Source organism: Solea senegalensis, linkage group LG4, assembly GCF_019176455.1.
Source record: "Solea senegalensis isolate Sse05_10M linkage group LG4, IFAPA_SoseM_1, whole genome shotgun sequence".
Taxonomy (NCBI): Eukaryota; Metazoa; Chordata; class Actinopteri; order Pleuronectiformes; family Soleidae; genus Solea; species Solea senegalensis.
Genome location: NC_058024.1, coordinates 6,613,111 through 6,624,613, shown reverse-complemented (window position 1 = coordinate 6,624,613; position 11,503 = coordinate 6,613,111).

The following is an 11,503-nucleotide window of genomic DNA, read 5'->3' as shown; positions in this document are numbered from 1 at the left end:
GTTTGGTTGTTTTCCATTAAGAATAGTAACTGGTCCCTGGTGCTTTTTTTAGTACCTGCTCTGGTGAAGCTACCTATACTAAATGTGATGTTGTCAGACTGCCAACCATTGATTGGTCAGAGAGTGTCATCACTGAAAAATACAAAACTGGACTGGAGCTAAATTTGACTTTTTAAAATTACAGTTAATCAGTGTTTTTTGGGGAAAAAAAACTTTTAAATGACTGGGAATTAATGTTTCATATAATGTGTTGGCTGGCCTTAAAGATTGTACTACTCAGAATTAGGCTGCAGATACAGCTATTATGGTTATGGTTGAGTAATCATTTGTCAGCTGACCCAAAAAAAGTTTGACAGCTGTTTTGATAATTGTTTATATAATCCAAGCATTCAGCCTCCACTAATTAACACATAACATTATTTGAAGTTGTTGCTTCTGGCTCTTCTTGGTTATTGTAATATGCATGTCTAATTGTTTTCATGATCAGTCAATAAAATACCCATCGAGTTAATCCATAATAGAAAAGCTGTCATTTTATTTTCCCTCAACTGTCTGCAAACAATATACCAAGTCACCAGTGACTGATTGATATCCAAATCTTCTCTTGTGAAGTGACCCACTTGTAAAGTTTTGGTAGTAAAAGTGAGAGAGGGATAAAAATAGAGCCAATAATCTTTGTCCACATTCCTATAGGTTACCTCAAAGTTAACAAGCAGTGGTGTTTTCTGACAGCCCTGAGGGTGAGACTCAACTAAAAACAGACAAAAACCATTGATTATAATTGATTACAATGAACATGTATAAAATAAACAACTCCCAGGTTGATTAAAGATTCAAATTAACATCCAAAAATATAGAGGGCTTGACCTCAGTGTCTGTGGTAGCTATGAATCTGACCACGTACTTTAAATTCATGGCTACATCATTGTTCCATGAGCGAAATGTGTAAACAATCATAAGTATCATGTAACCTTTAAATGTACCATTTGTATTCAAGTTGATTAATGATAACAGTATTAATGTGTTTCAGTCAGGAAACAATGGAACCCTTTTATGACGGGTGTATTGTGTTTATGTGTTGGACAATAGAATATTGTATACGATTTCCAAGACGGGTGGAAAACAAAATGTACACTGTTCAGAGTCTGTCATATAAATTTGGTGAAATGTCACGAGTCAGAATTTGAGTTCACTGTGATCCTTTAAATGATCAGTCTCTAATTAAGACTTTATACAAGGGAATATCATAGTTAAATTGTAAAAATATGAGCACCGTCTTCACCTTAAGATAATCTGTGTTTGCAGTAGTTAAATGAATATGTCAGGGTTGTTGTTTTTTTCAATACCATGTTGTCTTATGTCACATTTTAACGTCCACGTACTGTATTTAATATTCCCCAACACATTCAGTCCATGGTGGGGCATGCGTGCAGTACCTGTTGTAACCACTAGATGGAAGACTAGTCCAAATGTTCATGGTCCCTACCATGAGCATGGTCTGAGTTTACACAATGTTTGCAGGGTTAGGGTTCTAATAATTTTAAAATGTGTGTTATCCCTGCTTTTTCTCACACTGAAGTGGAATTGAATCAACGCAGTTTAACACAAACACAACAAGCACCCTTTGACCCTATGTGGGACGTCTGCTGATGAAGCTTTGAGTCTAAACGATACATTGCGTTCATTGCTGAAATGTTTTAGTGGGTCGGTTAATGACACAGTTGTGTAGAGAGAAAGAAAAATGTTTACAACCGTCATTTCTGCAGAAGGCTTATGCTTTGGTTTCTCTCGCTGTCTGCAGGACAACGCACTGAGGTAACCTCTGTTTATGTGTCATCACATTTCAAAAGTCTTCAGATCAGCTACACGGTGCGCCATTACATAAAAGTGACACCAGGTAATTGTCAACAGAAATCCCAGAACAGGCAAAATAAAGACGTGTCTCCACATTGTCACAGGATCATTCTGTTGTCCCGCAACAGACTTGTGTAAGGCAGTGTATAAATAAATAGGACGGAGTGCATCAACTGCACTTCGACATATGGGAACACAATTCCCAGCTTTGTCGTGACCTCTTGATCTTGCTAAATTTAATTAAAATGATTCCTGAAATGTCACTAAACATATTATAATTTCAAAGAAATATGAAATATTTATAGATCTAAAGTAGAGCTATGCAGGATTGTTACCCTAATTTAACACTTAGAGCGGCAGCACATGGTAAATTGCTGTGCGAATAATACACAACTCCTTATGTGGACAGCCCAAATTTTACCCGAATTTAACATCTTTAGAGTCACTGTGATGGTTAAATGTCTTGTTGCAGGGAGGTTGGGGGCTGTCTCTACTGTCGCTACTGTCTGTTCGTGGAAAACCATCCTTTCAAGATCAGGGCTGCCGACCTGGAGTCCTCAGAATCAGGAGGTCTTGTGAAATCTTGGGTCTTGTGAGAAACACAAATTGCTTCACAGAACTCCACACACGCCCTTTAACCAGGGCGTGTGTGGAGTGGCTCAGTGGTTAAGACCGGTACCCTGTGAGAAAGACATCATGGTCGCAAGGGTTGCAAGTTTGACTCCACCCCTGGCCTGATTGTACTCAATTCCATTGTAAGTCGCTTTGGATGAAAGCGTCTGCTAAATGACATGTAATGTAACCAGACACTGGCTATAAGATCAAAGCAGTGATAGCTTTATTTTAGACGTTTATCATGGCAGAACTAGGGAAAAAGAAGCTGAGAACACTGCTGTCGGAGGAAGCGAGGAAGAGGAAATGTCTTATTTTTGTGTGTTTTTTTGAATAGAGAAACTTAAAAAAAAAATGCATGCAAAACAGATGCTGACCGGTATGGACATGACTCCAAGGCTTGTGTCACCAACTCCGTTGAAAATAAATGCACATGGCCAGGAGAGGGGAAGGGAGGGGGGAGCATCAGTGGTGAGGTTTTATGGCAAGTGTGGATAAAGCCGTAGACAATGGATGGATAAATGTTTACGTTGGTGTCGTAAAAATATGTATTCCAAAACTGCAGGGGTAAATCTGTAAGGAAAAAGGCAAGAAAATCAACCAGACAGTCCTGCTTTAATTACATATGAGAAGAGAGACTCAGATCAAGATGACACATCGAGATTCACTGCTCCATTATAGAGAGGGATCACACATGAAAAACTGTATATTACAGATAAATAAGTGTTATAATACTTATCTTACTTCACATCGGTGTGACCCAAGTGACTGCGGAGACCAGAAACTGGCTGTGTTTTCTTTTGAAAGGCCTCTCTAACAATTTAGTGCTGCACTTGAACTAAAATAAATAAAGTCTGTGGTCTCACAGGAGTCATAATAGTTGGACACTGCAGGGATCAGCTTACTGAATTGCCATATACAAATATCATACTGTATATTGCTTGGGAGCTACAAAAAACAAATAGTCTGGTCCTATAACATAGATGTCTCTGACGCGACGCATACGAAATGCAGATATGTCTTCAATGTCATGTAACTTTGGAGGAGTGACATGGTCCATTTTCCCCTAGGTTCCACAATTTGCACAGCTATTCTTAAGGCGATGCATTGACGTCAGCCTTAACAAAGTGCTATCCCTCACCTTAACCAGAACTACAATTCAAATCTTAGCCCTAAACTTAACCAGTTCCTCAGAAATGAGGCTGACTGGTCCCGACATGTTCAGGGTTTTTATACCAGAAAAAGAGTCACAGTCACTCTGGGCGTACACCTTCCCAAACACCCAGGACAGTCTGTTCATGTCAAGCATTTCCCCGAAGGAAAGTGTCATGGCTACAACCTTTATTCTCTTTGTACACTCTTGATCACAAAGACTAGAATGCGCTTATCGCACCAACTGTCCACAGAGGAGTTCCTCCCTTAACTGACTCACACTCACCTGCCACTTAATGAGATGCAGAAGCCGCGATATAAAGTGGCACATACCTTGGTCATCTTTCTATGATTTTCAAGCCACTCCTCTGACCTCTGGCATCAGCAAAGCATTTTATTTCACAGAGAGAATTGCTGATCACTGGAGATTTGACCTGTTTTGGACCATCCATCCATGGTCCATCCATCTTCTACCGCTTTATCCTCCAGTGGCGTACAGTTCTCCAGTCCATCGCAGGGCCACATATTGAGACAAACAACCATTCACTCCTATGGTCAATTTATAGTGTCCAATTACCATTACCATGCATGTTTTTGGACTGTGGGAGGAAGCCAGAGAAGAGCCGGAGTTCCGACCTGTGTCTTCTTGCTGTAAAGGCAAGAGTGCTAACCACTTCACAAACCGTACGGCCCCTGTTTCAGAACATTCTCTCTAAACACTAAAGGCGATTGTGTGTGAAAATCCCAGTATATGACCTAACTTCCCTCACCAACACACCATGCCACGTTCAGAAGTCCCTCACATCCCCTGTCTTTGCACTGAGTTGCTGCCATGTGATTGGCTGATTAGATATTTGCATGAACAGTAATAAAAATAAAGTGATGGTATTCGTTAGTGTTTGCCTCGGTCTACAAGGATTGGGAATGTATGGCCTGTGCGCAGAGTTACAGAAACAGGCATGCTGACATTTTCCTTTTCTCCACTCCTTCCCAGAACTCTCCCCTGACACTCTCTCGTTTCACAGCACTTCTTTTAACTTCCTGACAGCCAGGAAGGAAATCTCAGGGGCAGGAGGTGCATCACGCTACGTCTTTCCCTCTCCTCCTCCCTCTGCTCTTCATTATTGCACGAAAGTCAGAGCTGGTTTGGATCAGTTATTTCAGGCCGGCTAGAACCTGTGTTTCTCAGAATAATCCTCCATCATCGCCCGCAACTGAAACTCTAGCCGGCTCTTGATATAGACCCATGGTCAGCACTGGCTCTGATATAGGATTCTAGCACCTGAACACTCTCAGGCTCCCACCCAACATGGGACCTGTTGAACCGGCTCACCCCTCTCAGACAAACTCACACCCCTGAGGATATCAATATTTATTATGATCTCATGGTACAACGCTTTATCTAAATCCTTCTGCCTCTCCAATGCATTTGTTTACACGCGGCCTGTCTTCACTCAGCCTTGCAGAAACTACAAGTGCAAACTTTGTCTGTAAGTCGGTCTTTATGTCCAGCTCTGTACTTGTTGGTCTGTTTGTGTCATCAGTTTTTCCTGGCGTGGTTCGCCAAAGCAAAGCATAATTAAACTCTAAAACAGGAGCAGTCTCCTTGTTCTACTTTCGTTGGAGATGAACGCACATGTTTCTGGGACTCAACAGCTCTAAAGGGCAGAGGCAGAGTAAGACATGCCTCTTCCTCTCACCCTCCTTCAGCATAAGTGAACTAAGCCCCCCTGATCACCAGGGGAGCCCCCAGTAGTGTTGAGACAAAAATGTTATTTTATATATATTAAAAAATCTAGATATCTTTAGATAGATATTGAAATAGTGTTGGGCTGAAGTTATTTGGTTTTATTTTGGAGTTGAAGATTGCTCATTTAGAGCACATTTGCACATCTGTTCTAAGTTTAAAAACCAAAGTCATTAAACCGGTTTACTGGTTTAATTCAAGTTCCGTTTCACCACATTTGTGGCACTTTTCCATGACACAGTTCTAGCACTACTCGGCTCTACTCGACTGCAGTGAGTCCAGCTCTCCCTGGATCCTCTCATCAGCCACCAAACACAGTATTTGTTTGCTGTAAAGCTCTTGCTGGTTTAAGAAGAAATTGGGTTTGATTCTCGTGACGGACATTGTGCTCCTGACTCTTCCAGTGACGACACTCTCTGACTAATCAGTGGCTGGCGGTCTGTTGACGTCACATTTTAGTATCGTCGCAGGTCGCTTGCATCCCCGCCAGAGCAGGTACTAAAAAGAGCCGCAGGTACTATCGCTAATGGAAAAGCAAAAATTGGAGTAGAGTCCACTCGAGTTGAAATGAGTGAGAATGGAACCCTAAGTGAACCCTATTTGTGCTTCACTTTGAATATGAAAGTGCAAATGAATACTCGACCACTTTAGTGATTTTACTGGCCTCTAGTACGCTCTCACTCTCTTTCTCATTTTCACACACATGCACAAAGTCATAAAAACCCTATAGTGAGAGGAGCCACGGTTGTCCAAAGCAGTCCAGTCTTGTGATGAAGTGACACAGTTTGGAAGTGCACCACAGTCTGTAGGACATTTCTGTTTTGTCTGCTGAATATAACGTATCAATACATCTCACTCACCGTATATTTAAGTATAATTGCAGTGCTGCTACATCCAGATTAGTCTGGTGGAGCACTTTTCCCTGCCAGGGCTTTGAGGACCAATAACAAACACAGTAACCTCTAAGTCACACAAACACAGACATAACATAGGCTTTTTGAAACCACACATGAAAACACACACAGGTCCCACAAAGGTCTGGACAAGCATCCGCACAAAGGACACCGTGTATGGCTCGTCATCCATGAAATGGCTGGCTGGCCTCATCTATAGTCCTGCATGGAGCATGTGACCATCACTGGAATCCCTTCATCTACAAGCAAAGACTGAACCTTTGAGGGCCATGCCTGCAGAAGCACGAGGGCCTTCAGTGGTCCTGTGTGATCTGGAGCTGAGAAGAGAGGGCAACCTTTTTTGAGAAGGGAATATTAAAGAGACAGAAGGGGAAACATGGATGTGATGAATCAACAATTAAAGATGAAAGTGTAAACTGACTGAATATATCAGAAATAGGAAGCATAGTATCTTTCTGGGTTAGTAGGACAACATTTTTGCGGTCACGTTTTTGTCACATGGACATTCCTGTCTCCAGCCCCCGAATAAACAAGCGACTGATTGATGATAGTGGACAATTATTCAGTCTACGTCAGTCGCCAGGTCATCTTCTGCCCTACTCAGCTGTAAAGAATGCCCTCGTTTCATTTCATATCAGCAAACAAACAACCGCACACACACACACACACACACACACTCTTACATTTGCTCCTCTTTTTTCAGTCACATACTTGTTCGAGTTTCTTTCTCACATTCACACACATAATGACACACAGGTCTGATTCTCTCAAAGCAGTGATGTGGATGTTGCTCCAGTTATTCTGCACGTAAAGGTCCAGTGTGTACATAAAGTATTTTAAACATTTTCCATTTTTAGTATGTTATATATTTTATTGTACAATGTATGACTTGAACCCTAACCCTTTGATGCTATCTGAAGGCTGCCATAGGTTCTCCATACATGCAACGTGCAACGTCACCCATAGATGTCGCTAAATCCTACACACTGCACCTTTAAGTTATTCTGTTAATCACAACAAGGACATGCTGCATTTTCCCCTAATAATTCAGCACAGGCTATTGACCCACTCTTGGATGAATAGTACACACTCCTAAGATGGGTTTCCATCAGCTTGTTTTTATGTACATTTTAAAATTGCAGGTGAAACTTGAATAGAAAGAGAGTCAGTGAAAAAAGATTGACATTTATACACCGTGTGACTGAAAATGTCCGAAATGGAGCACAAGACCAAAGCAGTAACAAAACACAATCAACACACGTTGATTGACGCTTTATTGTAAGTTGCACCTTCTCGTCCTTCCTCTGTGGCGACCCGAGCCTTTGCGACCAATTCCGGCTTCACAGCAGTGGCTGAAAACACAAATAAATGCACATTTTCTTTTACCAAATTTTCAAAAAGTTAGGTCAAATATCGCAATACATTTTGATAACAAAAAAAAAAAAAAAATGGCCATAGAGACATCAGAGTGTGTTGACCAGGAGCTCAGTCACGGGCCCAGTATGATGACCTACATTAAGATCAGCTGACTTCCAATGGCATTTGAAAACAATAGACAGTAATAGTGTAAACATCACTTGGTTTTTGCAGCTGTTTCCAGTCTTGACAGACTGACATGAAGGTCACACTGCTGTGTTTGTACTCATGTTCCACTTCCCAGGACTGTACCACAAAATATTATATTATTTACTATATTAATTCAAGTCATGCTACTAATGTTATTTATATAGAACATGGTCACAATGCATGCTCTGCTGTGTGAGTTTCAGGCATCCTTTTCTTTTTCCACCCGTCCGTCTGTGTTTCTCCCTGCCGGTGGAGGCTCTTGTAATCCAATAATCCATCTTAATCTAAAGTGAGATTATGTGAGGTGAAAGAGCCACTTTGTGATTATCCTCCAATTCAAATCAGTCTGTGTTTGTTTTATTGTTTTTTTTGTACGTGCATGTGTGGATATATACGTGCATGTGTGTGTGTGTGTGTGTGTGTGGGTTGGGGGTATTAGTGCACTGGTCCGTCTTTAATGAGCAGCTGTTCGCGCAGCCTCCGGGTTGGCTCTTCATCCCTTTCCTCTGTTCTGTGCATTAGCAGAGGTCAGCGCCGTGCTCTCTAATCCTGCCAGTCTGATCCCCATCACGTTTCACCTCCTACACTCAATACCTACTGCCCCACTGCCCCTATGTGCCTGCTCAACTCGTCTCACGACGCCCTTCGCGGTTTGTATCATGTAGTCACTTTGTCATACCTGAAACACCTGCCCACCTGCCCGCCTGACATACCGTCTGTAACACTGACCCCGGCGTGCTCATCAAATCAAAGACAGACGCACTAGGATGTGGCCCCTACATGGGACAACTCAATTTAATCGCCATCCTCTCTGGTCTCGTCACTCATCACGGAGCAAAATCCGCTGTGAATTACTATCGGACTGGTTGGTCATGTGTTCCTAGAGTCCCGTGCAATTGCAATCCTCCACTCTGCACTATTTTTAAGCTGCCCAGCTGGCACTACTGCCCCCCAAACACCACCACCACCACCACCACCGCCACCGCCAGCACCACCACAGATGCACCCACCCACCCTCATTGATGTGTGCATGTGTCAGGCTGGTACGATGGTCCCTCTCCCTCCACTATGCCCTTGTACGGTTGCATGAACCGCAGATCAGCTGTGGATTTCCATTCCTGGAGCCCACACCTCAAACATGCATTTCCCTCGGCCAATATCACGTCCCGTCATGCCTTCTGCCCACTGCTTCTCCTGACACACTACATATACAGCATGTCCACGTGGACATGCCGCACAGGATCTTTAAGACGTCAACTCAAGCCATTTTCACGTGACATAAATAGACATCCTTATGGACTCTTCAGTCTATACAAGCTATACTGTAAAGTATATACCGAATCCTGCACTGGCTGCCTCACGTTCCAGTGTACATCTCACCAACTGACAGGATTAGCAATGTTAAGCCCTGAACTCTTGACCTCTGGACTCAATGTAGCCACGGACCACAGAGGCTACCTCTGCTCGGACCTGCAGGCCTCACACCACTTCATTTTGTGTGTGTCTTTATGTGCAGTTGTGTCTTCGCCAGGATCTCGACTCTGACCTTGAGTGAGCGCATCAAGTTGCCACCGTGTGCCACGGTTCACCCCTCTCACATGTGGACGCAAGTGCCCGGGGCGTAACATTGGACAATTACAGTTTGGATGAACATTTCTGGCGAGGAGCTGGATATGAAGACCTTTAAATATAAGACTGCAGCCTGTAGCCAGTGAGCTTCACTTGGCATTATGACTGGAAATAGGGGGGAAACAGCTAGTCTGTCTCTGTCCACGGGTAACAAAATCCAAGGGTTATGTGCTGGAGTGTTGTCTGCTTAACTGGTTGCTAGGCAACACCCTCCCGTTCCTGGTTAGAGTTAGTCTGACACATGTAACCCCTGATGAAAATAAAAACAAGACAGCAATTTATTATTTTCAACTTTTGTATAAATGAATTAGACTGAATTAATATGCTAATTAGGAAACTTGAGGAGAGGTCTCAAACTCACGGGCCAAGGGCCATGTGTGGCCCCCGCCAATCGATTTCATGTGGCCCACCACTGTAATGTCTGTTTTTGATATTTATGGATTCCCTTTGCATCACAAATGTCTTTTATTTTGAACTGTGTATCATTCCATATGAAAACAAAGACTTTTATTCTGAAATTAGGTTAATATTGTATATAAATATTATCATTATAAATGTTTTGGGGTTTTTTTCATTTGACCATAAAGCATGAAGTCTCACTTCATGCAACACTGATCTTATCAGGACCAGTGGTCCTCGTGGAGACCAAAACCTGGTTCTAATGACGCAGAACCCCATTACTAAGGAACTAGTTTAAGTTTAGGGCTGAGATTTGAATTGTGCCAAAAGTCAATGCAGTGTCCTAAGAAGAATAGCAATGCAAAGTTCTATCACTCTCTCTCTCTGTGTGTGTGTGTGTGTGCGTGTGTGTGTGTGCGCGTGTGAGTGCATTGCAGACAAAAAACAGGGTGGGGGATAAACAACAAAGACAGTTTCCTCAGCTAAGTGCTATCATTTTGTCTACTGAGGGAATTCCTCTTGTCTCCTTTCCTTTCCTCTCTCGTTGTCCCCTCTTGTCCTCTTGTCTCCTCTCCTCAGTGGAGCAGTGTGTTTCCTGTCAGAAACAGACGGAAACTGGCCCTCCTCACTGTGCCATGGAAAAAGCTCTCAGCACAACAATTCACCGAACAGCTGCTGCAAGGAAAGAGGACGTCTGAGGGAAGGATTTGGACACACACACACACACACACACACATGCAGCCTCTACCATGTACACAATATTGTGTACACTTTAATCATTCCAGGGAACGTTTCAATGGCACGCCTGTCTCTTGTGACTAAATAACGTAGTGTGTCATCTTCAAACTCGATTTGCTATAATCAGCACTTAATTGACTTTCCAAGTAGCCGCTATTATGAGAACAGTCAGAATAGTGACTGAAGCTCACTGAGCAGTTGTTGTTTACCAGCACGACAGTAGCGCAACATGGCCATTCCATGTTTGTTGGAACATCACTGGAACATAATATGGAAAACTGTGCTCCTAACAACATTAGTGGTGCGTCTGTGTGACAGTACAATGGACAGTAAACAGTAAACAGTACATTTAAATATGTTGGGAACATATTTAAATTCAAACGACAAAGAAGGGAGGGAGTGGCCAGCACCAGACATACTGTAGGGATATTTACTTTTAGTTGTGATGTAGTGATCGTTATTGTGAGAGAGGTATGAAAGTAGCCAAGTAGTCATTCTAACCCTAAAACCAGGTCTCAGCCCTGAAAAGGCCCAGATGTAACATTGTGGGGCTCAGACAAAATGTCCCCAAGAGGTCAAATTTTTTGCATCACACAAAGATAAAAATACATGTTCATGTCCTAACCAGAGCTTCAGAAATTGCTTTCAACCTAATTAGGACCAGGACTAGGACTTTGTTCACCATTAGGACTACTAGTCCTGGAAAGGTGAGTGTAGACACCAGAGAAGATCCTAAAGAACAACATTGATGATAGTATTTTCTCACAGACACGGTGACCAACAACTGTCCAAAGTCAAAGTTCACACCAGTAGATGACTCTGAACATTCCTGTTATGTCTTGTCCACGAAATATGAAACCATCCATAAATATCCCGTTTACCCAGCAACAGT